This window comes from Cherax quadricarinatus, chromosome 45 (genome assembly GCF_038502225.1).
Source record: "Cherax quadricarinatus isolate ZL_2023a chromosome 45, ASM3850222v1, whole genome shotgun sequence".
In the NCBI taxonomy this organism is placed as follows: Eukaryota; Metazoa; Arthropoda; class Malacostraca; order Decapoda; family Parastacidae; genus Cherax; species Cherax quadricarinatus.
In genome coordinates, this window is record NC_091336.1 from 26,643,684 (window position 1) to 26,650,550 (window position 6,867).

The window sequence follows — 6,867 nt, forward strand, 5'->3', positions numbered from 1 at the left end:
CTGGTCAGGCACTGATTTTAGGTGCCTGTCCAGCGCCTTCTTGAAGACAGCCAGGGGTCTATTGGTAATCCCCCTTATGTATACTGAGAGGCAGCTGAACAGTCTAGGGCCCCTGACACTTACCGTGTTGTCTTTTAGCATGTTCATGGCGCCCCTGCTTTTCATTGGGGGGGGGAATGTTGCATCTCCTGCCAAGTCTGTTTTCGTAGGGAGTGATTTTCGTGTGCAGATTTGGGACTAGTCCCTCTAGAATTTTCAAAGTGCATATTATCATGTATCTATGTATTATGTATATAAAGTTTTAAATAAAATATACATATAAAAAAAACCTCTCCTCGTGGCGCTCAGTGCCGTTGTTGCTACGTCGGTCCTCACAGTTGGTGAGTAGCTGAGATTAGAGACGGTCACAACAAGCAGAGCCTCGTGTACTAAAAAAGCAAAGTAATTTTTTTTACACAACGAATGTCGACTTATACTGGAAGCTGTTAGCAAGGAATTTGAGAAGATTGAATCTACATGTGGAAAATTTAAGTTCACTCGCTGCCGTGGTGGCACCTGCAATGAAAGGGAAAAAACATGAAGGTTTCAACAGTTTAAGTCAGATGAGAAAGTTTGTGGGCCCAGCTTGCATTGCTTCATTCATCAGGAGAGTTTTTGTTGCGAACTTTGTAAGTCAGGTTCAATGTACGAAGTAATGGAAGAGAGTGATGGGAGAAGATTGTGGATTTTCTTCTCACTCGCTCCCTTAACATCGCCAGTTTATGCAATATTTAGAAGAAATTTCAATGCGGTCAGGTGGCTAAATCGTAAAAACTTGTTGAAGAGAGTGAGTGACTTCCTCAGGTCATGGATTTCTTTTAGAATTAAAAGGCTCTGAGAGATCCATCAAGTGTCACATGGCTCAATAGACTAGAGTTTCTTATTAATGTCTTAAGACATTTGAAAGCACTAAACGTGAAGGAGTGAAAAAGAACATTGCTGATATACTCAAGGAAGTGCAAGCGGTCGTCTTCAAACATTACGTGTTGATTGAGCTGATGGCAGCTGGAAACTGCGCTTATTTTATATCACTGTATTAACCTGAGCTCAATGTAAAAATCTGTAGAGCTATTTATGAGAGATAAAATCATGACTTCAAAAGAGATTTACATCTTTTCGTGAGTATAAATCACACAGTGTCTGCCGATGGTGTGCAAACCCGAGAATATGTCTAAATTACGAAACATTTCTCATATCATTATGGCTTAGTTTTTATTAACACCCCTTTGAAGGAGGGGTGTTAATGTTGCAGTTTAAAAACTGTAGTGTAAAGCACCCTTCTGGCAAGACAGTGATGGAGTGAATGATGGTGAAAGTTTTTCTGTTCCGTGCCACCCTGTCTTGGTGGGAATCGGCCAGTGTGTTAATAAATAAAATAATAAAAAAGAAGCGCTAAACCACAAGGGCTATACAGCGTATGGCTTAGCTACGAAAGGAACTTAATGACCTGAAAATAAGCTATGTCCATTAAGAAGATACAGGCATCAAAGTCTCCACCATATTTGGGTCATCATGATTGTAAAAGGAGCTTTTTTATGAATCTGTTGAAACAGAAGCTAAGAGTCACAGTTATTGATGATAACTTGGACCAGTCAGAATGGAGGTGCACCCTAACTGCATAATATCACACAGTTCTCGAGAATAGTTTGGTCAATAAAATACCGGTATTCTCATTGACTTCATGAAAATTGATGAGTGGATAGCACTAGAACACACGTGCAGCATCTGGGTATCTTTATTGAGAAACGCTTCGTCCAAGATGGGATTTATTAATCTGGCCGATAAAGCACTCGGGTGGGAGAAAAGTCTCTTAGTAATAATACCGAGGTGTTGCACATGCATCTTATACATCAGCTTGTTGGTATTATATACCTACGATCTAAAGGCTAACACTAGATTTGTAACTCTTCACTACTGTACTAATAGAGCCGATTAAATTGTTTTATGAAAAAAATATTATTGGAAGGCGAGACACTGACGAGTGGTAAACAAAAAACAGATATTAGTTGCAAATTGGATCACACATTAATAACTGGGCCTCTACCCTTCAAACAGAACTGTTTGCCATGCTCCTTGCACTTATATGCGCCCATGTATCTAAGGTTGACACTTTAATTGTAACTGATTCTCTATCATCCATAAATGCTCTCAACTCCTTAAGTATAAACTGTGGCATGCTTGTGCCAGAAGCCAGACACAGGTATGGTAAGATTGTAGACAGTGAGCCGGAGTGCACATTCTGTGGATTCCGTCTCACATTGGTCTTCAGATGCATGATAGAACTAATGAACTGGCCAAGCTACATGCCTTCAAAGAAGGAGTTAAATACAATCTTGGGCTATCAGCTAGTAGTCTGAGAACAATAATAAGAAAAGAACTTCAACTGGACTTTACTGACCTTAGACTGAGGGAGACTGACACCAATTAGTCCATCTGTCATTCTATTATACAGGAGGAGCCATATGTCTATGGTGCATTCAACAAAAGAAGAAGACTCTTGGATGTTACTACCTGTGGTCACAGTGGTGCCTATGCTAACCTTCCTATGATGTATAAACATACCTAGTTGGAGGAAACTTATTGTAGCCAGCTGGCCCAGTGGCTAACGCGTCGGTCTGGAGTTTTATGACTCTCTGATCGCGGGTTCTATCCCCACCCGTGGTATGGTTTGTTGGCAATCGTGTCATTATGATTTCGTGAGTCATGAGGCACACATTCATAGATTTGATAACGTTAGGTTAGGTAAGGCAAGATTCGTCAGGTAACTGGACATACGTATGTTCCCTGACGCTAGTTTTAGTCAGACGATGACCCGCCGCAGGAGCTTTTAGTCATCTGTCCGAGGCCTTAAATAAGGTCAGGGAGAAAGCCCATGCTAGTACGCTTTCTCCCTGACCTTATTAAGTGTTACCCGTCCGGGGCTAAGAGAATGTTAATGAGTTAACTATTTTTTTTTTACAAATTAAAGGAATTCTAAGAAATGGAAGATATAAAATTTTGTTTTATGGGAAACTGAAGTACAAGCGCTGGAACTGGACTCACTCCTGCCAGGCGTCCTCAAACTTGTGCTGCTCATTTGTCAGAACATCAGACCTGGTCGTTAAGACCGCATCACACCTGGTCATTAAGACCACATCACACCTGGTCATTAAGACATCACACTGGTTATTAAGACCACATCACACCTGGTCGTTAAGACCACATTAGACATTGTAGTCAAGACCACACCAGACATGGTGTGGTCTTGCCGTGTTGTATTATAAGGGAGAAAAGGAGGGTATGAGGGAGGGAGGTAAGGAGAGAGTGAAAGATGGGGATAAGGAGGGTAGGAGGGAGGGAGGGAAGAATGGACAAAAGTATGGATGGAGGGAGGTAAGTGCTCTTATCATCAATACTGATAAACCACTTTACTTACACTCTGATACAACACTTATTATCCACTTCACTTGTTAATCAGTGGTGGAGGTGAGAGTGTGGGAGAAGGGGTGAAGGGGAGGATATAGGAGTAGGTGAAGGGGCGAGAGGAAGGGTGGTGGGAGTGGGTGAGATTGTAAGTGGGTGAAGAGGCGAGGGGGAGTGGATGAAGGAGTGAATAAAAAGGAAATGAGGAAGTGGTTGAGATTGAGAGTGGGGAAATGAGTGAAGGGAGGCGACAGTGAGGTTGGGAAATGGGTAAGGGTGGGGAAGAGGGGAAGGGGTAAAGTAGGAGGAGTGGGTAGGAGCGAGAAAGAGAAGGGGTGAAATTAGAGGGAATGCATGTAGCAGGGTGGAAGACAAGCACTTCCGCTGTGAATGTGGCGAGGAAGAACATAACTTCCAAGACTGCAGAAGCAAAGCCTCACCAATATGCCTTAACAATAAAGGTAATCACCGTACATTAGCAGCTGAGTGCTCCATAAGGAGAACTCTGGTAAACAAGAGCAAAAAGAAACAAAGAAACATCTCAACACGACCAGAAACACCATTTCTGCGGAAATAGCAAAACGTCAGGAAAAACACGCTGGAGATCCTAGTCACTCAACAAGCAGCCAAGTTCCTCTTCAGTAGACGTAGACACAATTCAAGATTCTGAATCTTTCAGGATGCTAAGTACAATAAACTATGCTCATTTCTACAATATAGCCCACCCATGATCCTTCTACACAACAGCCAACGAAGTATTCAGCGCAAGTAATCGCCCACAAATAGAATGCCCATAAGAAACGTCATGTACCGAAGTATTTAAAATAAACAGCACTCACTGAGCCATCCAAGTTCCGTTAAAACCTGAGGCAGTCTAGACTCAGTTCATAGCGTCCTCAGCCCATACACTGAGGGACACGAGATCGCTCCCCGGCACAGGTGAAACACTGGGCAAGTATCCCAACACCTGCTGCCCCTGTTCACCTAGCAGTAGGTGTTGGGTGTTAATCGACTTTTGTGGGTCGTATCCCATGGGAAAAAGATTAAAGGACCCCAGTGGCAATAAGACAGATTAGATTTTGCCACCGAAGTGGCTAGTTTATTGTGCACCCCATATCCATCCTGTGGACGGTAGCGCGAGAGCATACGGATACACAAAAGGCCTAGGAACTAGGCCCCAAAGGGTTAACAGGAATACATATGGATTTATATCTACATATCTATAGTTCACTTATCTGTTACAAGCAAATTTAGGAAATTTGCTTAGTATATCTGGTATCTTATTTTCATTAATAAGATATCTTGACATGTCACATAGGTTATAATACTGTCTGTCTCTGTATTCCTCAATAAGTGGACAATTAAGCACATAGTGTTCAAACAGTGACCATATGCCTGATCACATAATTTACATTTAGTTTGATCATCATCTGTGTGTCTCCCAAACTGCCAGAAGTACTTGTAACCAAGCCTAAGCCTGGCCACTACAACATCAGTCAGTACTTGTAACCAAGCCTAAGCCTGGCCACTACAACATCAGTCAGTACTTGTAACCAAGCCTAAGCCTGGCCACTACAACATCAGTCAGTCTGTTCACATTGCAAGTTGCTCCATAAACATACTTATCTACGTTCATGTTATCATAGTGGGTTATAGATCTACTCAGGCTTCTAACTGCATTCCTATAACAATCATTTTCATTATTTACTTCTCTCCTAATATTATTCCTAATGCTAGACACAGTTATACCAAAGTTATATTCTACATTCTCCTTCTGGGTACTCTTCTTGGCTAACATATCAACTTTATCATGAAGGAGTAATCCAATGTGTGATGGGATCCATAGCAATTGTACATTAATTCCTTTGTCCCTAATTTTTGAGTATCTATACCTGGCTTCTCCAATGAGCATGTTGTTGGAGTCATTATATGAGTCAAGAGCCTTCAATGATGACATAGAATCAGTAATGATGATAGAGTCAAGCTCAGTGTCATAGGTTAGCTTTAGCGCCATTAGGATTGCAAACAGTTCAGTTTGCAGTGTAGACGCCCAGTTAATTCTTATGCCTAACTCAACAAATTTATTATCGTTTTTAACAAGGGAGGTGGCAACAAGAGCAGATGCAGCCCTGCCAGAAGACTCCTGTTTAGATCCATCAGTGTATATAACTTGTGATAACTTATTACTACCAGCTAGGTGAGAAATTTCTTCTTGAGCAGTTGCTCTAACAAGTGATTTAAGGAAGGGATTACTAGCAATGAGCTTCTTGGGAGGGACTTGCAGGTATGTGATATTAAATGAACACATCTTCCACGGAGGGGTGAAATACTCTTGTTGCCTACAGTGATACAGTTCATGCAGGTTATAAAACTTAATGTAATTGCACGTTTTCATAATCCATTTAGATCTGTGTGTATTTGCCTCTAGACACTTGGTAAGATTCATTGTGACAGTGTCTGGTTCGTTTCTCAACATTCTAATACCGAGTACAGTGTTAATCTCAATAATCCTATCACTGATACTAGAAATACCAAGCTCCTTCCTCATGTTAAGAACTTTTGTAGATCTGGGACAGCCAAGAATAATCCTGAGAGCTTCATTTTGCATTAACTCCAAGGGTCGGAGAGAACTTTCTCTAGCTAATATCAACATGGGAGCAGCATAATCAATTAAGGACCTAACATAGGCTATGTACATCATTCTCACGATTCTCACATTAGCACCATAGTTGGGGTTGTAGCCAGCAACAGCTTTGAGAGCATTTAGCCTAGCTTTGCAGTTCTTGTTTAGTTGTGGTATAGTGAATTTGTTAAAGGGTACATCTACACCAAGATATCTGTAAGTTTTAACGTAGCTATTGATTTCACCCTACAAATAGATGGGTGGGAGATGTCGTTTGCTTGTTAATATCTTTGTTTTAGAGGAAGATATTATGAGGCCTAGTCGATTACAAATTGCTTGAACTTCATTAAGAATGGTATTCATCTTCTTATGCCCTGTTGTATGGATCATGATATCATCAGCATAGCTTATAGCTATATGTTTAGGTGAGGCAGGTAGAGCATTTAGGAGAGCATTAATCAGAATATTAAATAGCATGGGACCGAGAACTCCTCCCTGCGGTGAACCTAAAGACATTTCTTTAGAATCATTTCTGAAGCCTTGGTAAAGGACAGAGGATACTCTATTTGACAGGTATCCTATTATCCAGCAGAGTAAGCTACCACCAATATTCATTTTGGCTAGTTCATGTAGTATAACGGTTTTGTTCGCAATATCAAATGCAGATTTTAGATCAAGAAAAGTGGTAAAACTAGTAGAGGTGTGTACCTGGACCTGGAGTTACCTGTGTGACAGTGAGAAAGTACGAGCCACAGCCCGGCTGGAAATACAGTTCAGTGCACACTTTTACCTTTCATGAACCC